This window comes from Pelodiscus sinensis, chromosome 2 (assembly GCF_049634645.1).
Source record: "Pelodiscus sinensis isolate JC-2024 chromosome 2, ASM4963464v1, whole genome shotgun sequence".
Classification (NCBI taxonomy): Eukaryota; Metazoa; Chordata; order Testudines; family Trionychidae; genus Pelodiscus; species Pelodiscus sinensis.
Window position 1 is genome coordinate 65,711,425 of NC_134712.1, and position 21,374 is coordinate 65,732,798.

The following is a 21,374-nucleotide window of genomic DNA, read 5'->3' on the forward strand; positions in this document are numbered from 1 at the left end:
GCATTACCTCCCTCAAATCTCAAATGATCAGGCCCTTTGGCAACATTACCTTCAGCAATGTGTAAAAGGCAGACTTATATTTTTCACTATCAAACATGTAAATACCAAAAGTCATTTTAAAGCACTGTAGGAGGTAAGGGGATAAGTGGAAAGTATCAAAGGATTCGGAAATAGGTGTAAGAAGCAGACTAGCCTTTGCCCTTACAAATACACAATATCTAGGACAGCACCAAATGTGAGCATTAAAAGGGGGTTTCAAGAGCTGTAAATGAAGTTTCTCCTTATCCAATTTTGAGCTAAGATGTTCATTCCCTTCTTTTATGACAGAGTTGTGATATATTTGCTTTCAGGAGTCTCCAAGGCATCTATTTTTTAATTCACGCTTCTGTGTCCACTAATTTTTTTGGAAAAGTGCATGTGGGAATAGACTTCTTACTTATCAAGAAGACATCAGGTCAAAATCAATGTTCATGCAATAGGGCCAATACACACCGTTCACCCCTCAGTTCCCTTTAATAGGCAACTCATTATATTCGAGTTACCCAGGGCTTCCTCGCTAAACACAGTTAACCTTGGCATTATAAGGACAAGTATTGTGCAGTCTCTCATCTGACAGCCAGCCAAAACAGACTAGTCCAAAGGACAAGAATGGACTTGTTCCGTTAGCAGAATCCTTCAATATGCTGAGTGCATATTGCAGCTGAGATGTGACTCATGAACCTTTGGACCACAGGCAATACACTTCTATAAGGTGGTTAGAAAGGTACTACCTCTAGTTAAAGCAATAGAGACTGCGGTATACTGTTGGGATATCCCATGGATTACAGAAAGTAGTTTTCCAAAACTGAACATTCTACCTGGCCAAGAAATATTTCCCCACATTCTGTAGTGGTACTTTCAGTACTCATATTTCAAATAAATGCAGTAGATAACTGTAACTTCAAATATGCACAAATTTTATACTAAAAGTTTGAAAACAACATTTGGATATTTCATTTTGAAGATGGTTCAATTTTACCTTAAAAAGAGGAAAATTACAATGCTTCACCTCCAAAATAACCCCATTTTCCAGAGAAAGATTAAATTTCAAATTATTACATTGGCTTTGGACAACTAAAAAAAATCAAGTTATACAAGAACCATCTAACATGTGAACTGGTTTTGTTGGAGAAAAGGCTGTTTCAAAGGAACTTTGAGATAAATGAATTTTCAAGATCATGAAACAGCAGGACACAGTGTTTTACTGTAAACTTTTGCAACTGTCAACTGCAGCTGTAACAAAGAAATCTTCATATTGTGTGCATGTATTCTGTAATGAAGAATTTGTATGAATGGCAGAGTACATAAAGCACAGTGAGAATACTGTGTCCCGGATACTTTTTCCTGCCCTAGAAGCCTAGCGATCAGCCTGCAGTAATAGGAGGCGTTTAACCGATTGCTAATAACAAACAATACATTTGAGTTAATGATGAAATCAGTAACAAAGTACAGTATGTGCTGTATATTGTACTTGTTTTTCAAAAGGAAAAACTGTTCTGAGAGTGTGTAGAAGGTATGTGCCAAAGCCAACTACTTAACAAGTTATATTCTCTTGCACCATTTTTAAGCTTTAACCCATTACATTCTGGTGTCACTGAGCTCTCTCACTGATAGTAGCAAGTTCAACAGCTGGTGACTCACAATTTTATTGATTTAAAGGACCCATATGAAACAGTCACAGTTTTACAGCAGTCAGAGTAGGTAAGCCTGTCAGTAATTTGAATAAAATAGATGAATGAATGTAGCAGTCTGTCACATGTGCATTGTGTGCAACAAAGGTAAATTTAGGTTGAGCTGAGGATGTTCTAAGAGCAAGTGTGCAAAGCTGAGCTTCTGAATAGGTATTATGCCCTATCAAGGACTCATTGTTTAGCAGATCCTATACCTAACAATGCCTCATTGTGAAGGTTCCAAAGATCAGTGCATTAAGTACCAGTTTTTCAGACCCCCTTCACATTTTCAGTGGCTTCTAGTGCTGCACACACTAGGATATTCCTATTACAGTCATACCTGGGTGTTCATCTATTGGCTGCAGAAGTAGTGGGGGTTTTATTAAATGGATGGGACAAGCATTTCAGATCACTGGTTTCTTTTCTTCAAGAGTTGTATTCTACCCCATGCCAGAGAAATCTCTTTTTAGGATTTGAGACCTGCTGCTGTTACAAATCTGGAAAACTAACCTTGGACTTATCAAACTATTTCACTTGGATGGATATTTCACTCAAAGACCTGGAGGGAGATCACTGGAGGGAGGTCACGATGCACAATTAACACCCATTTAAGATGAAAAACTGTAGGATATGGCCTTCAACAGAAGAGAAGATCCTGGATCATTGTACAATGTGAAGTGGACATGTGCAATGGTATTCACTTGGAAAGACTGCTCTAAGACAGGCGCACAAAGAAATAAAGTGGGGCTTCTTTGTTGGCAACCATTAATATCCAAAAATGCTACAGAAACCAATGGACTATTAAGAACGAGTTAACCACAGAGTGGCATCATGGTTCAGAACTGCTGGTGGAGTGAGCTGCTAATTTTTACTGCTGAGAAGGTGAGACCTCGCTAGGGACTTTAAAATCCAAGTAATAAATCTTCAGTGAATACCTGATTCTCAACAATCCCAGCTTTCCGGGCACAGGGTGGGCCTGAGTAGCTCCAGGTTGGGGAAGCATGCATTGTCCCTCCCCCTGCCGATAGCAGTACAGTCAAACAAAAGTTGATGTAACCATGTCTCCTTTTTTGTGTGGTGTAAGCCCTAGCATGAGAGCAGCAAGGAGCTGGGACTTTGCGGGTGGGCAGGAATCCCTGCTGTCATTCCAAAGGCTAAAGGACTCCATTAGGAGGGCTCTATAGCCTCTAGAGACATCTGTGAGGTCTGCACAGATATCAGGGAATCTACAGGGGTTATAGAGGGAGGGTGAAACTGCTGCTTTGATGGGCAGGGAGAAGGGGAGAGAGAGAATCTTTCTCTCCTCTCCTTATAGAATAATTTGACAGATGCTAGGTATATGGGAAACTTCATAGAGGCTTCCCTCTCCCAGGCTGCTGACTAATTAAGCTGCCCTGATGGTCTAAAGCTATGAGGACTAGTGAATATGAGTTTTCACTGAACCTGTGGAAAAGGGTGCAGGGTGTAAAAACAGTAATTAATAAACCCAATAGTATGGTGAGCTTAACAGAAAGATTTCCCTGATCACTCTGTGTGAAGGCTAGGATTTTCAGAACTTCAAATGCTATCGCTGAGACTGACAGTACCAGCTTTTTGGTCAAGAACAAATTGATGTAGGAGCATGCATTTACAAGCCATTACAAATTGATTCATATAGGCCACTAGGTGCATACAAGGTGGATAGGACTGTGGCTCCAATGAGTTGGACCCATATGGGTTTCAGGGTAGGATATGCTGTGTTAACTAATATGCACATTACACTGTTTACAGTTATTACAGTCTGTAGGTTTGATACATACATATCGTTCCTCCAGACAAACTGAAACATAGAAGATACTCTTAAGGAAGCTCCATGCTTGTATGCACAGACTTACTCTGCAGTGTTAGGCTTTGTAATTTTCAAACATCTTCTTACTGTAATTTGGCCCCATCCACTGGAAGCCCTTTGTTTGAAAGGCACAATTGCAATATAATTTGAGCCTACACAACACGGTCACTTCTGGCCAATGAAATGGGACATATTAGCAGTGAGCACACAGCTAGGGAACTTGATAAAGGTGATGGTTAAAAGGTGATCTTTAATCTGATTCTAAAATATTTTGGCACCATCCTTAACCATGTTAAACAACCATGTTTTATACACAATTTCCTCATCTCCACTAGGAAGGCTGCCCATTTTTTACAATCAGTGCATACAGGGTGATTAGCTATAAGCAGAAACAACACTGAACATGGTTTACCTGCATCTGCATTGGCAGCTGAACCATATTCAATACTTGCTCATCTACACCCATTGCTAAAACCGATAACCAGCAAAGACTAATTTTCCTAGAGCTGGTGGATCTGTGTTCAGAAATCATACTATAGATGTAACTACATGAATCAACACAGAACAGAACAGGAATGTTCAGAACAAAATATTACGTTGTTAAATAAAGAGCATCCCTGTAAAGACCTGTCACTAAGTTTGAATTCCTTTGTCCTCACATTGGGGCTGGATTTCCTCCAGAACTTTCCAGAGCTGGCACACAATTCAACAGCATGGTTAAAACTATCAAAACAGCATTTGAGCCTGACTGCACAGGCAAGACCAAACCACTTTTACACTATCCTGAGATATTACTATGTTTTGGAAAATAGGGCTTTGTGGCCATTCACACTGGCAACAGACACCATGTTTAAAACATGCTAGCAGGTCAGAATAGATCTGCTCTTGCTTGGGTGTAATTTAGGGGAAAATTTACATTCTTCTTCCACCATCATTTACTTCAATGTTCACCACTGAAGAAAACGTAACAAATCTACAGTCACTCCAAACCAGAAGTGGGGAACTTTTTGGGTTGTGGGCCGCTGACCCACAGAAAAAAATCAGTCAGGGGCCGCACACAAGTGAGAAGCAAAAAAATAAAATCTCAAACCCTCACTGACATGGCCCCTGACTGAGAAGGAGAGGCTCTCCTCACATTCAGCTTGCACACCAGAGCCTAGAGGAGCCCAGACTAGTAAATTTGTGTGCTCCAGCCTTGTGGTGGGTGGCAGGGAGACTGGAGCACTAGTTCGGACTCCCCAACACTGGAGGGAGCCCTGAGCCTCGATCCTAGGCCTAAGGTCCCCCACCCCTATTCTAAACTATTTATGAACTAGTGGGGAAGAAAAACACTGAATTGAGGGGAATGAAAGCTTAATATGGGTGGAGCCTTTTCAAAACTTCCTGCTTCAGTCTGAGAAAAGAAAATGTCTTGGCAAATATTGGGGCCTTTTCAGCCACTCTTACTCACATTAAGTGGTACAAATAGTATAACAGGTCCAATGAGGGGCATTTTCTAAATTTTACTCCAAATCTTTTTTGGCCAAATTTTACACAAATTTCGTCCTTGGTGATCCTCCCTTATCTCTTTTCCCCCCTCCTTACTAAGGCAGAGAAGCCCTGACTTAAAGACATATCACAAACGATCACTTAGGGTAGTCTACACAGCGGAGCTAAAGCTTAAATAAGCTATGCAACTTGAGCTACAATTGCGTAGCTTAAGTTGAAATAGCTCATTTCGGCTTTTGGCACTGTCTACACAGCAGGAAGTCGAAGGAAGAGCACTCTTCTTTCAACTTCCCTTACTCCTTGTAAAATGAGGGTTATAGGAGTTGGAGTAAGAAGTCCTCCAACTTGCCATTATTTTGACAATTATGTCAAAATTAACTGCTTATAGTGTAGATGCAAAATAACACTGCTGTGTAGACATACCCTTAGAAAAGGGGGAATGAGGCATACACAAATTTACAGTCAAGGAGTTGCTATGTACTAGTCTTAATGGTTTCATTTAAGATAAATAATTGTTAAAAGTGAGTAAAGTGGAAGGCTGAGACTGGGATATGGGGAAGGTGATCAGTGGGGGTGTAGGCAGGTCTGAGATTTTAAAAGGAAGGAAATGAAGAAGGGTCTTTTTATCAGATTCTCTCATGATTTTATCCCAAGCACAAATCTGAAATATTCTGGTGTTGAAACCAAAACCATGCAGCAAGTTCAGATACAGAGAACTGGACCCAATTACCAATTTATTCATCACACATTAGCTGAGTTCTAAATTTAGGATTCCAGTTTTATCAAGGTTCAACTTTAAAATGCTTTCTCAACAGGATAGGATAGGAAACCCAACTCAAAGATCTTCTTGTTTGGAGTTGGGATCTAACCACAAACATCAGCCAACCCCAACCTGTTTTGAACTCAAACTCTGGCAGGGCTCTCTTTGCATCAGGGTACTGATGTTGTCCTATAATCCCAGGGAATGGATACCCCAAGTAACAGATGTAATTTATTTTGGATTCTTTTCCCCTCAAGAGTGAGAAAGGGGGAGGCAGGAATTTAATGCCACAATTTTGGTCTCAAACATTTAAAAGTCTAAATATTTAAATATTTCAGGTCAGTTTTTGCTTCCAGAGGTACACAAGCATATAAGAGTATGGCCCTTCACCTTTTAAGACAGCTATGTGGCATCCAGTTTAGCTTTGAATTTCAAGTTCAGAAGGAAAATCATTCGGAGCTGCTGAGCTCTGTGTGGTTTGGGTGCAAAACTATAAATCAGCCTAGGTTAGCTCCAGTCTGGGCTGGTTTAGCACAGCTCGGATTGTGAGTTAAGTTTAATTAGCACAGAAATAGCTGTATTTTGTCTTCCCTGACATTAAATGGCCCAGAAATTATTTATCATGTTCCTCTCCCCACCAACTGTAGAATTTTTATCTGATAAATTATTTTGATACCTAAACACCTAGGGATTTTCCATAGTGTACAACTCTAATCCTGCGCAAAGCTCCCTTTCCTTTCAGCATCCCCAGGATCAAGTCATCAATCCTTGAAAAACGTAAGAGTCCAATTTCAAATTGCATCGATCAGTGGCACCCATAGATTTAAATTTTATTACATTTTAAAAACTTGCATGTGACTCTAGGCTTGTGTGATAAACATTTTTTTCAAAGCTTGATGATTTGAGGGAGGGTCCTTTTCTTAGAGTTCATGCCACTATCTTTTCGCCCAGTACACAAAACACACAATGGGAGAGATACTGCCTTGCTTGCAAATAAAGCCTTTGAAAAACTTCAAACAATTTTGTGGTAAACAATTTATCAGTGTAATTACATTTTCTAATCTGAAATTGTGCTGTGACTATTGTTTCAGGTAATGTGTGAATCATGTTAAGGAGTTTCCCCTCCACTAGTCCCCCACTGGATTATCTAAGCAGCCACTAGTCTCAAGACAGGCCTAAGCCTGATGAAGCATTGTACTGGCACGGCAGGAAGTGGCTCCAATGACTGCCCCTCAGATACACACCTCCAATTTGCTGCTACTGTTGGGCTGCCAGCTAATCAGGTAATTAAAAAAAAACTTAAGTAGAATTGACACAGTGTCTAATGCCTCATGATCCTGAGTTGTCTCTGTGGGGGCAACCCAGCTGCCTCTACCCCCTCTCTCCATATTTGACTGATGCTGAGGTAAAGCAAGAGCTGCATCTTCCTCTTAGCAGGAAAACACAAACAAGGCTTTGAGATCTTTGCACTTGCTAATGAACACAGATGATTAAACAGGCAAGGAGATTGTCTCCCACCACCTTTCAGCAGAGTCCCAGTGTAATGAAGTGGCTGTCAAAATCCTCACCACAAACGGGGATTGTGTTAACAAAAAAGAGCATTAGAGCCAGCATGACTGAATGGCTATTGAGCAGGCAGTGTTGGTTTACTGTTGTGGAAGAATTATATGTACTAACCCCATGCTACAATTTTATTCTTTACTCTTTTAATGCCTGCAGTCTGTTCCTAGCTTAATTTGTATTATCATTTCCTTGGCTATCTATCAGCAGTGAGTGACACAACAGTTAATACTGATTTAATTACAAAGGTCTTTACCCCAGATAAACCATAAAGCAGGGTTCCATAACAGTGAGAATTGCAATGCTGCAGACGTCTGGCAAATGCCTCTCAAATTCTTTAAAACATCTTTTCCCTTCCATCTTGCATTTCAGCCTTTAAAAAAGACTGTCTAGATGGTTTGATCAAATTCCAGGAATTATTAGTCTATCACCTCCCGGTCTGATGTTTGCAGCCACACTGATATTGTTTTAGTTCTGTGGATGCCTTTGGCTCACATCTACCAATGCTTCCAGTTCATCTGAAGAAGCAGGTTTTGCCCTCAAAAATTCGTAATATTAGAGATATATATTTTGTTAGTGTCAAAGGATATGTCTACAGTGCATTCCTCTTTAGAGAGAGGAATGCAAATGTGGCTGAGCAAGATTTCAAATGAAGTGCGGATTTGAATTTCCCGTGCTTCATTTGCATAATCACATCTGGGCACTATTTTGAAATACCCTATTGCGAAAAAAGAAACGCTGCCTAGACACGGTTATTTCGAAAGAAAACCCTTCTTTTGAAATTACCCTTACTCTTTATAAAACTCTGTAAGGTTTTTTCTTGTTTTACATGAAGGTTAATGTAATACATTTCACACTGTTTTTGTTTGGTTGTTTTAACTTTTAAGGGCCCACAGTTTTTTCCTGATTAGATTGTCAAATCCACATCTAGGTCCAAGTTACAATGATTGCTTAATTTCTTTTTGGCTTGTGAAGGACCACCAGGAAAGCATAAATCAATTCTTATCGTGTCTTATATTTGAGTTCCATCTTCCATAGACAGACACCCCTGGTCAAGTGCCCTTCAGTTACAAGGATCAAATGTATTTTTTCCAGTCTCATTAAAGCATTCATTTTTTAATACATTTGATTTTTATCTAGATGACTGTTTCAGTTTCTCAAGCATCTTATCACAGAGTATATTCTATTCTCTCATCCTTACTAATGTGCCTACTGTGTTACATATTTTAGGGGCTCAACATTTTCAAAGCTGATTAGTGATTTTGTGCAACTTGGTTTGTGGGTGGCCAACCTGAGACACTTTGAAGCAGCAGTACAAGGAGGGGACTCAGCTCCCCCTGTGGCAGAAGGCAAAAAAGTCCACAGAGACAACTACTAGAAGAAGCAGCATTTCAGTACATCCAAGCCCAGCATAGGTCAGGCCTGGCCTCTGGGGTATGCAGCAGGTGACATCCTGGAGTACCTTCAAGTTGGACTTCAAGCCCCTTCAGGGTCTGCCAACCCCCACCCCATGCAGTCAGCCATGGCCTGAGGTACCCAGCTCCAGGAATCACAGCCCTTGGGCTACCACTCACCAGGAGCTTAGTCACGTGGGGCAGAAGGAGTTGGTCTAACCTTTCCCAGGGGAGAGGAAGCCCTAGGAACTTGATACTTCAGGCCTTGGCAGCCTGGGAAGGGTAGAGATTGGCAGTCATGCCCTGCTCTACATCATGGCTGGCAGGGCTCCATATGCTATACACGGCTCCAACATGCTGAGAGGCCCCAGTTCCCAGAGGCTGTGGAACTGTGAAGATGTACAATGGAAATACTGTTTAGGGTCAATCAATATTTCCACCCCTCTGAATCATTCCCTGTAAAACTGTGTGCATGAACTGGGGACTGTAATTAGAAAGGGAGCTGGAGGAGCTGCTCTGGCACCCAGGAATCCCCAGGAACACTTGACATGAGGCCCTTCTGAAGTAAAATTCTGGTTGCCCCTCTTTCTTGAAGCAGCCTGATTTTCAGAAGATTGGGTGTTCAGCATTATCTACAAATCAGGCACTGAACCAGTCTGAGGTTGGGAGCCAAAATTTACAGCACATAAAAGTCACTAGGAATATCTGATCTTGGCTCAAATACATATCTGTCTTGTCCCTAATACACTGCCGTGTTTTGCCAACATCCTAGCCCCACTGTAATCAGTGGCAAAATTCCCACTGCCTGGAGCAGGACTAGGATTTGGTCCAAAGTTAGTAAATTTAAAAACCAACAATAATAATGCAATGGCTTTGTGTAGTGTTCACAGTCAAACCAAATGGATTCTTCTGAAAACAAGTGAAAACTGGGCCTGGACTTTACTCCAATCTCTCACATTGCTAATAACCTTTATGCCAGTGTAGTGAGCAGTTTCTCCAAATACAATAGAAAACTCTGCCACTTTGAAGATAAGCCCTCGCAGTTAGCTTAAAACAATAATTTTGTACTTTCTTTCCTGTTTCTGGATTTATTTTAAGTATTCATATAAAATGTCAGAGAGCCTGATAGCAGCCAGATCTGTTTGTATAAAAATCGACTGCCTGTTTGTAGTATATTACAGGCTATATTTGACACAGGAAAGCATTTAATCATGAAAGCTATCAGCACACCACACCCATCTTTGTAAATGCCTTATAAGCTAGATTTATCACCATGAACTTGAACTGGATAGAGACAAGTAAAAATGAATAGTGCAGACCCCATCTGAGGAGCTAGGGTTAAAAGTGTACTATCTACGGTACAGTTGCTACACTTAAAGGTTATTCAGCCATGTTATGTAACGATCAGCAATATAGAAACAATTGACTCAAATTCTCCTTCATTATGTATGAATGTAATTTCAGATTAACTCAACTGAGTAACATGGGAGCAAAAGAGAGGATAAGCAAAAAGAGTCTCCAGAGTTCTGTGTATTTTAAATCCATTGTATCATTCCCATACATGCACAGCAGTACTGTGAGCCCTACAATTTAAAAAATAATCACACAAAACCCAGACACACACATCCTGAGCTTAGTTGGAAACTCATGAAATTTGTTTTGAATTTAAACATTTCTTTTGGGTCTTCTTTCTGAGGGGTGAGTATGCAGGGCCACCCTCCCTTTTTTGAACATGGGAATTTCAGGAGAGAGCCTGAAATACAGAAAATAAATAAAATAGTAATACGCATATAAGGAGAAGGGGAAAGTTCCTTTCTTTACTACTGACTCATCAGTGGGATGTTTCCCTAGCACCTCTGCCAACTTCCTGCACCCAATTCTAGACACTGCCACTGCTCTCTGCCCAGCTACCACCCCTGTTTCAGTGTTTGCCTCCAGCCAACTGCTTCCCCTGTCCTTGTAGTGGATCACAGCAAGAGTGGAGGATGGGGAGATGCAACAGGTTGGAGATGACAAGGCAGGGCACATGATATTAGAATCTTTTCTGCCCCCGCTACTCGCCTTTGCTGCATCCTAGTGCAGGGGATAAAGGGGGTGAGTAGGACCTGACTTAGCAGCTGGACCACAGCAGCCTTGCCTGCCCCATAAGCTTCTTTTTTCCCTCTCCATACAACCAGCACAAGCAATGATGAAGCAGAGCCCAGACTAGCAGCCTCTGTTGGTCATAGTTCAAATGGCAGTTCAATAGAAACATCTTCTAGTAGTCAATATAATGGTCCTCTGTTGATATGCATTTTAGTAGTTCAATTTCTGGACTATCATTGCTCATTAAAAGTGTTGTCCTATGGGTGGAAATTGGGTAAATATTGCATTTTATTAATATCAGCAGAACATTTTATTTATCAGAGCATTTTATTAATATCAGAGTAAAATGGGGCCTGCATGTTGTGTAGTCTTGCCTTAATCTTTGTATTCATGCCCATCAGAGTGAAAGAACCTATTTGCATATATATTTGCATGTATATGTAACCACACTTAAGTTGCGGCCCCTGGCATGTGCTGTGAGTATCACTGTGGCCCCGGGGGCTTCATAAGTTGAGCAGCCCTGTTCTCATGTGTGAAGACAGACTGCAAAATCAGTGTTTCCCCCGGTCTGAAAATTCTGAGCCCTGAACAGGTTGGTTCAGCAGAGGATTTTGGGTTGAGGGTGGAGCTGAAGGTGGAACTGGGATGGGGGACTTGCTGGTGCTAGAAGCAGAGCTGGCCTGGAGTTAGAGAGAAAATGAGGGCAGAGTGGAGCTGTGACTGGGGCCAGAGCTGGTCTGCATGACAACATGCAGGAGGAGTGTGAAAAATTCACAACCTTACCCTGGTGTAGACTCAACTTGATCAAATTCTTCCATTGACTTAGCTATCACCTCTTGGGGAATTAGATTACTTAGGCTAAGGGAATTTTAATAAACGATTCCCTTGGTGTAGGAAAGCATCTAAAATTTGCACAACATCAGCGTGCTATAGCACCAGTAGTGCAGACATGCCCTCGGTCACAGAACCCTAGATACTTAATAACTCACAGCAATCTACTCAGCAGTTGTGAACTGGTAAAGAAAAATACCAGCACCAAGGGAACTATAGAAAATATTTATGTTGGTAAATATAGTTATCCATATTGGTGTTCAGTCAGGATGCTAAGTTTTATTTCTCAGTTCTTCTGAAAGAGCATCCTGGGGTCTTTCCTGCGTTATCAAATCTCTCTCTTTCTCATCTAAAAGATGGCTCCTCCATCAGCACAGAGTCCCACATCTTCAGGGCAGAACATGGTTTCAGTATTGACTCAGAGGCTGGAGTTCCACCTACTGTGTCAAATCCCTACTTTAATTTTCTAGGTGGCCCAAACCTACTTGGCTGCGAGGAGATAATATGGCTGCAGACTGGAGATCACTAGCTCAGATTCAAAGGAATAATGAGATACTTGTTAAACTTTAACAAATAAATAGCATTCTTGTTTAGGAACTTAAGAGTTTTTTCCTGAAACATCAGATAATCGTTGACCCTGGAGTCCTGCTTCAGTCGGTGCTCAGTAAAGGATGCTTTTGAGGAAAGTGAACCCTCTTTCTCCTCCTCCTCCACATATTTGTGCTATCGAATTCTGGAATTGTGCACTGCAATTCAATACTTGGGAAAAATGTTGGACAATTAAAGGATCACTAATAATATCTGTAGCTACAAAGGAGAAGACATTGGTATGGATGCTGAAATAACACTAATCCAACCCCTTGTTACTCTCTGGACATAAACTGCTCACGTGAGGTACTTCTCTCAAGTACACCTAAGGTACTCATACCACTGGTTGAGAAACACTGATCTAGACCATCTAACCTGCCCTTAAATATTTCCAGAGATGGAGATTCCACAACCTCCATATGGAGCAGCATAAAGGGGCTCTGAAGGCCTGGATCTCCCCAGCACAATAAATGAGTCCAACAGTAATAAGGCTACCTTCCAAAGACCTCCTGGCAAGCTAAGGTACAGCAGATATGCTGTAGGAGGGCAGGAAGTGCACAGCAGGGGCAGGGTCATAACACATAGTGCTAAGGAGGGTTCCACAGGATGCTGTCATAAAAATCCCCACAAATGTCTGAAATATCCCTGGGGCCACAGAGCAGTTCAAGGTCACTAGGGCACAAAATTGCTTAACACCTATTTAGCCTCCCCTTTTCCCCCTAGGCTAGGCATTTAATGCTGTGCCTTGTCACACGGAGAATGTATATGTCTGCTTTTACCCTTTAATGGAGGAAACAGAGGTCTCTCATTTAAGGTTAAATAAATGGTAACACACATATAATCAACACACCCAAAAACATTTCAAATAGTGACCAAAAATCCTTTCTCCTCAGATGCTCAACATTCACTCTTTCGTGACGTTGTATCACTGATTTCTGTAAGACTCTGATTAGAAGATCAGGTTTTGTCTTCAGTATAAAAAAGGAGAGGGGAAAAATGTACAGTACATGAAAAAAGTAACAGATCTTTCTACACCTTAAAAACAGAATCTGCCCAATTTTTTTTTCTGCTTTGTAAGTCACCTTTAACTGAACCAGACTCAGATAGCTGTGAGCCACCCTGGACTACTGGATTGCAGAGATGTGCCAACAGTTTTCTTCCTCTCCCTTGGGTTGGATATAAAGAATTCCTATCTTCATAACTGGCATTTTTGATAGATGAGATCATTTTGTAACTGATACAGCAACATACAATAAACTTTGTTCAAACACCAGTAGATAGTAGCCAAAAAAAAAAAAACACCACCCTGTGTAAACATTACAGCATTCTGCCAAAAAAGGATGAAGCTTATAGACTGCAGCCTGAAAAAATGTTAAAAATAGACTGACCTACATTGATAATATAAGGTTACAAGAGGTATTTTGCTATTCTTAGCCTCTGCATTCCATAAGTTAATTATCAATGTACAAAACTGAAAAGAATTCAGTACTATGGTATAGCTCTATAGGAGATGAATTCAAGATTGGTGTAATAGTGAAATGTCATTTATTGATTCTTGCTGGTAACAATCAATCAGTTATAGAAGCAATAAAGAAGATGATTGTATTGCTTACTGTTCCAAGGTAGAAGCCCAAGTGATCTCCTATTCAGAGGGTCTTAGAACAGGAGGACCTGCTGCTCGCCGTATGTGCGGTAATGCTAAATTAGAAAGAGAAGTGGATTTGTTCGTTTATGTCAAGCATTGGGAACCTAAGGCCCAGGGCTGAATGCAGCCCCTGACTTGTCTAGATCCAGCCCCTGAGGCTCTGGGCTCCCCCCAGCATTGGGGAACCCACACTGGTGCTTCACCACTCCCACCCCCCACCCCCTACCCACACACACACACACACACCATTCCCCTCCCCTGCAGAGCTGAGCACACAATCTACTAGCCTGGGCCCTCCAAGGCTCTGGTGTGTGAGGGGAATGTGGATAATGTCTTTCTCCTTCTCAGCTGGGGACCACATCAGAGGGTTTTGGTTTTAGTTTGTTTTGTTTTTTGCTGTTCATATGTGTGTGGTCCCTGACTGATATTTCTGTGAGTCAGCAGCCCCCCAGCCCAAAAAGGGTTCTACACCCCTGGTTTATGTTGATTAATTAGAAATACAAGCACTGCTCAACCTAGAAGTGCGCCCAACTCTATAAATTTGGATTTTGGTTTTGTATACCCACACATATTGGTGTCTTCCAATTGGGGTTTTGATCCAGCCTAATTTAATGACAGTTTCTAATCTTAACATTTCAATCCAATTCAGGCCTAGGTTCTGAACACCTACAAATACTGAGACATTTGAATAGAGGCTTCTGGGCCAAGCTAGTGTCATGAGAATGTCCATTTAGCAACTGGGACCTGGATTACGCACCCCCAGAAATGTCTTAAGTTTGTTGACATTTTGTCTCTAATCAGAGTGAGTATTTAAAATGTTTGGATGAAGAGAGATAAAGGCAGAAAACTCCATACCTGTTCCTCAGTATTAATCAATCAGTCTTGGGTTACACTGGCTTCCATTCAGACATTCTCAGCATACCTATCATTTTAGCTCCACTCCAGCCTCCTTCCTTCCGGTAGAGACCCAGGTTAGGAGGCTACACAGGAGATGGCTCTTGCCTCTCTCCACAAGTTATGAAATATTTTTTCACCTTCGTGCTACCTAGGGGTAAGACATTTCATTCCATTATTACATCTAGCCTGTTCCTATTTTTTTTCTAAAGCACCTGATAAGGCATATTTAAAATTACAACATAGTGACTTTATGACACAGCAGCTAATCTATACCGGATAGCATTTGTCCTACCAGCTCAAAGGGAAACAAATGGGGATTGTTATTTCCCCAGCAATGTATATAATCCTTTCATGGGGTTTATTGGTATCCTGGTCTATTAATGCAGTTTTTAAATATTCATTTGACTGTTCTCCATGTTTATGAGCTGAATAAGGTAGAGATCAGAGAGCACAGCTTTGTGAGCACAAATGTTAGCATTTTAGCAGCCTTGGGTACTTATCTGGCCCCTCATCACCATAATATAAGTGCTTCAGACTTTTTTTTTTTAAATGTTGTCCTCCTCACTCTCCTATGAAGTATTATTAGCCCCATTTAATAGATTAGGAGCTGATACACAAAGAAAATGTTGTGTACAAAGCAACACGAGTCTAGGACTGAGCAGAGACATGAAAAATGTTTGGAAATCCAGATCCAAGCCACTGGTCCATCCTTCCTTAGCAGAGATTAGCTGGACACTTTGAAACTGTGGCCACTTGTACATGAGGTAGGACACTTTCCTTTGGGCCACCAATCATCTGCCCAAAAATATTTCACAAAGATTTGATGGCATCCTTGGCTACCTTGCTGATCAATATTGTTTCACTATTTCCTTATGCTCAGCCAGCTGTCTATATCTACCTGTTGTTTTATACTTAGTCGTGGTCTCTTTTAAGTTCCCATTTGAGGTGGAGCCGCTGGTACTGCACACACTGTGGCCCTGGCAGTGCTGAAGGGCTGGCTGGGGGAGGTTAGCCTCTGGCTCTCCACCTTCCACTGGAGGCTCCGCTCCATCAGGGGGACCGAAACCAGCTTCCACCAGGCTTGGCAGAGTCATCAGTCCCTTATAGGGGCATACTTTCAACTACACACAACTTTGGCCCCATTTTAGGATGTAACTGTTACATTCCATGCTATGTGCTAACAGAAACCAGGCCTCCATCTGTTTGGAATTGGTAGACCATAAGCACATGGTCAGCTCTTAGCAAATACCATCAGTTTTAAAGTATAGATAAAGTATTGTATGGCCATCAGCTAGGGTTGGCAGTTGGCCAGTATTGACTTGGACAGTCCGGTATTTTCTCCTCCTGTCCGGTAAAAAAATTCAGAAAAGTCTGGCATTTTCTGAATTTTTCCTGGTCAGGAGGCAAAAATCTCAGGTGCTTACTGGGTTCTGCAGGGGACCTGTCCAGCCCGGAGCAGGGAGACAAGATGGCGGACGGCTGCTGGCAGCTTGTTAGGGCCAAACAGCCTCAAAAGCATTTCTTAAAGGGTCCACACTGTTTTATTTATTATTATTATTGCTTAAGAACTCTCGGGGGCCTTTTTTTTCTCAACTTTGGTCTCCCCCTTTTCTTTTCTCAACAGTGGTTTGTTTGTTTGGTTTTTTTGGGGGGGAGTTCAGTATTTTTGGTTAAACCATCTGGCAACCCTATCATCAACCTACTGGCTTAACTGCCCACTCAGTTCAACATCCAGACAACAAAGGGCTCCACAAATCCTCCTGCCACAGGAAAGGGAAGACCCACCTGAGGTCAGAGGGACCTGGCTGTGAGAGTGAGAGCAGAAGGCTAGGAAAGATTACTGGGGAGCTGGCACCAGGAAAGCTGCATCTGGAACACCCAGGAGGTGGGCAAAAAAAATCCACCCTGTTGTTGGGAGGGGACCCCTAATGGCTGCAAGAGGAAGAAAGGGACTACAAGGAAACCAGTTTATTTTCATATTGGCTTGTACTTAGGAAGATGTTTCATTCTTGTAGTTGAAAAAAAACCAGTTGAAGACATTGTGCCTAGGACAGCTTTACTGTTTGTTTCTGGCTGCTCTAGTAAAATAGCAGCCTTTTCTGAAGTGTGCATTTATTTTTTGGAACCCACTGGGGTTAGCCCAAAAAGAACCTAGTGCTTGGAGCTACGACAGCACTTGTAGTACTTCATGCTTGGAGGCACCTACCTCCTGGCCAGACACAATGACGGATGTACCACTATGCTCAAAGGGACAGCCTGCAACAGGATTGGTTACAATGCATGAATGGAAAAAGTCAACCCATGTATGTTTGTTAAATGTTTTAACTAATCTCTTTAAAAATCCAAACATTGTGCAATCATTTTTTCGTAGAAGAAATTTACTCACTGGAGCATTAGTTTAGCCAGGCTGTCAACATTTTCACTGCCTGTCTAAACCAGTTAGAAAAAATGCAGTGGGAAAAAACTGGCACTCAGGCTCCAACTACTGCTGACACTGGTGAAGATAACTCAGTGATGGAGCAGTAATGGGAGAGATTCAGAAATGCTCGCGGGTACCTTACATCACAGAATGGTGTATTTTCAGAGCAGTGCATCAGGACAGTAGAGTCAGGAAACACACCATTTTAAAGAACTAAATTGTCTCTGTTAATTCCCCAAGCAACTTTTCAGCACAGAGAATTAGCAAAGACAATTTATTTCCCTGTGCTGAAAGGCCTCTTGTTCTCATTCAGACACAAGCTTCCTCCTTGCAATCTTAGTACTATTGTATCGGAGAACACATGAGTGTGCAGAGGACACTGTAATGCTGAGCTGTCCTGGGACTTCTCCTAGGCATTTAACCTGAATCCCAATTCACAGAAAAATTAATACAGCCGTACCTAGACTACATTGCTGCTTTTGATACACCCTGTCTCTTAAACAGGTTGAGAGAGCACTCTAGTGGGCTATGATAATACATTTAATGTGCATTTAGTTACCGTCTAGACTTTTATCTGCAATTTTACTGCAATTTAAAGCCCAAGACAGAAGTAAAGCCCAAGACAGAAGTAAAAAGCTCAATAGAGTTACAACCTGTTTTCATTCTATGAGCCACTAGAGGAGAGCAATCCTTGTCCCGATCACTTTCACCTTCACCCTGTAGTGCCTACTGCTTGGTTATCACACTGTTAACAGACCACAGGCCACGATCTGAGCCATAAAGGCACATTTGATATGTTGGTGGAAATTACAGGCAGTATTGCAAGGTGACAGGAGACACTCTAGATCCGGAGTTCTCAAACTTCATTGCACTGTGACCCTCTTCTGATTAGGGATGTTAGTGACTAGTTGACTATCCACTGACTGAGGCTGGCCGCCACAAACAGGGACTGATTGACTCAGCATGAGCCGGGACCAAGCAGTCACAGCTCATGCTGATCGCTGCGCCTCTGCATTTTAAATGTAGTAAGAGCCCAGCAGCTCTTACTACATTTAAAATGCAGAGCCGCAGCACGGGTGGCTCTATAGCCAGCATGAGCCAGGACTGCTCATTCCCAGATGGAGTTGGTTCCTGGAGCTACCCCCACTGCGGCTTTGCACAGCGGCGCTTATCGACTAATTGTATAATCCAGTATTTCTCAACTTTTTTTTATAAAGTACCCCTTTTTCAAAATACAAAAAATTATGTGCCCCCTTTTTAAAAAAAATTATAAGTACCCCCAGTATCTACAGTTTTTAGACACACAACATTTTGTTCTACCATTGCAACACATTTGTTTAAACAACTTAATCGTAGCCAGGAGGGCAAAATTTTTGGGTGTAAAAAGTACAAAAACAATAAAGCACTATTTCAGTTGTGTTGACATACTCCCCAGACTTCTCTCAAGTACCCCTGAGGACATCGGTACCACTGGTTGAGAAACACTGTAGTTGATACAAATTGTATCAACTATATGATTAGCCGGATAATCACATTTTAATAGCCTTACTTCTGACAACAAAAATCATTACATGTCTCCAAGAGGAGGGATAGAAACCTGAGCCTGCCTGAGTTTGACAGGCCCAGATTTCACCTGTCCTCTGCTCACCTTTGAGCAAGTCAGCAACCTAAGACTAAAGAGCCAGTTTAGAGTCTTTGCTCATTATTTTGGTTCATTGTGCTGATGAAATGCAGTGCTGGCTCTTTCAGTAAACTTCCAGTGGAAATCTTTAAAGGTTTGAACTTTAGTAATTAATCATTAGTTTAGTAAAATTGTACAGCTCAACTATCCTGCCAAAAAGTTGGAAAAGAACCCAATTAATTTCCTGGAAATATTGCTTTTAAGAAGACTACTTTGCATGGCTAGTTATATCACAACAAATTTATTTTAAATACCGCATTGCTGTGTGTAGGCCACCTGAAATTAATACACACCAGGGAACTGTATTAGATATTTTTATGCCTCACTATTTTCCCATGCACAATGGCCACATCTTGTTACTCACATTTTATTTCACACATACAGGGAGACACACTTTCAGTTAAGTCTTTTTGTCAGAAGATAAAGACTACATGACAATTGTATTTTTCTCATTGAAACAACTAGTAATGGGAGAGTAGATTCATTATGAGGACCCTACCTTGTGGCTGTGTATGATGTAGGAATTCTCCCTCTCCAGTGGCCACTGCCTGCTGGCCTTGTGGACCTGCAATGCCATGCTGCTTTTCAGGACCTAGCCCTTCAGCTAGATCACATTTTGGTCCCACTCCTTGCAATGAAAAATTACAATGAAAAAAACACAACCAACCAATAAATAAATAATCCCTAGATCTTTTCTCAGGTCTCTGACCCTGAGACTGGGCCTCAGTAGTCCTTCCTTACCCACTTTTCTTAGGAGTTTAAATCAGTCTTACTCCCTTAGGCCAAAGAGGCTTCACAACATCACCTTTATGGCTGGTAGGGGAACCCAAACCCACCTGGTATGCAGAGTTCCAATCTGAACCTTAGGCTGAGCAGCCAAAGTCTGTTCCATCAGACACCTTGCTGCTGCCTCTTGAACAGTTTTGGACTTTCGTTTGAGCCTTTCCCCCCTACCCCTCTCCCTAGCTCACATTCTTATGCCAGGGACAGTCACAGGAGCTTGCTCCAATCCTGTATCTTTCCTGGGTTTTTTATTCTCTCTGTAGAAGCCTTCCTGTTCCCCACAGATCTCTCCTGCTTCAGGGTCACAAAAGTGACTGCAGAATTTTTAGCCCTTCTTCCCACAACCTCCTTTTGTTTCAGCAGTCTTCTCTCATTTCCGTCCTTACTTATGCCTGTCCCCTCTCCTCCATGTGCATCTAGGTAGGTTAAGTGATCTCTCAGTTCTATACTAACCCTTTCTTCAACTGTGTGGAGTAGACATTTCATCACTGATGGGCAAAAGATGCACAGTTCTGATTTGGACGGAAACTTCTTTTCAGTTTGGTGGGAGAGTGGGGTGGAATGGGGCAGAGAAGGCAGGCTATCAGATCTGGATGCTTAGTTTAGTGTATTATAGAAATGCAAACAGCCATCAGGTTTGGCTCCCGATCTAAACTCCGCCTAAGCTCAGATCTGTATTGCAATCCTGGCCCCACAGAATGTCAGCAGAGCCAGGATTTTACTTGTGGCATTTTAGTTCAGGATATTCTTTATCATCAACAGAGCTTCACTAAACTGGAGCTCACTGCAAGCAGCTTCTGCTGTGTAAGAATGATGGCAAAATTACTGATAGGCAATTTCCTTCCAACTGTTACTCTGTAATGAATTGAAACTACACACGCATACAACACAGCTTTAGTGCAGTTTCCCTTTGGAAAACAATGTGGGGGTGCCAACATATAAATGATGGTCACATCACAAATGCCTACACCCATACTACAGAAGGAGTTGACACTATTGTAGCTGCACTTTTCATCCATAGAAGCAGAAAGTTACAAGACAGTTGTATTTAATAGTTAATATTGCTGACCCATATAAACAACATGAACTACCTTTCTTTGTTACAGGAGGGGGACAAGAAAAGGAACAATTCTGCTGGCTTGAACTAAAGGAGCTGATCTTTAAACACTTGTCTTGGAAGCTGGGAAACTGATTTTCCTGTTTCACTAGTGACCTCTCCCAATAAATACATTTATTAATTTCCATGTATTGTTGTTGATTGTAAGAGCTGTGCAATAGCCACCAGTTTATCTGTGCATAGAAAATACCATGCTGCCAACAGAGAAGCCTGAAGACTGATTTTGATACCATATACTGGCTTTTGTAGTGATATAATATTATTCATGTAATGTGAGCCACATGCTATGGTTTGGGCTTTCATTTTTTGCAAAGATATTGACAAATATTTGTTCTACCCATGTTAAATTCCATAGAGCAGTTCTGGACAGTTAGAAATAGACCTTTCCTTAACCCAGATATTTGAACTGCTGTTGATTAGCACAAACTGATAGGGAGTGGTACAAATGTACATTTCCATATGCTGGCCTTTGGTGAATTCTGTGACCAATAGAACCCAGAGATCATTACATATATCTTCTGTCCAGTCTCATTTGGAGTCACCTTATGACGTTTTATTTTCTTAATGGCATTACAATTAGTTCTGCTAG

The 21,374-nt window shown here is 41.6% G+C and overlaps 1 long non-coding RNA gene across 1 annotated transcript; it reads left to right on the plus strand.

Annotated features, from left to right (window-relative positions):
* Positions 1-1,872: 1,872 nt before the first annotated feature.
* Positions 1,873-20,888, plus strand: LOC102462145 (uncharacterized). The gene is made up of 3 exons (XR_001368791.3): positions 1,873-2,591; positions 6,877-7,068; positions 20,775-20,888. It is a non-coding gene; the product is annotated as an uncharacterized LOC102462145 (long non-coding RNA).
* The last annotated feature ends 486 nt before the right edge of the window (positions 20,889-21,374 follow it).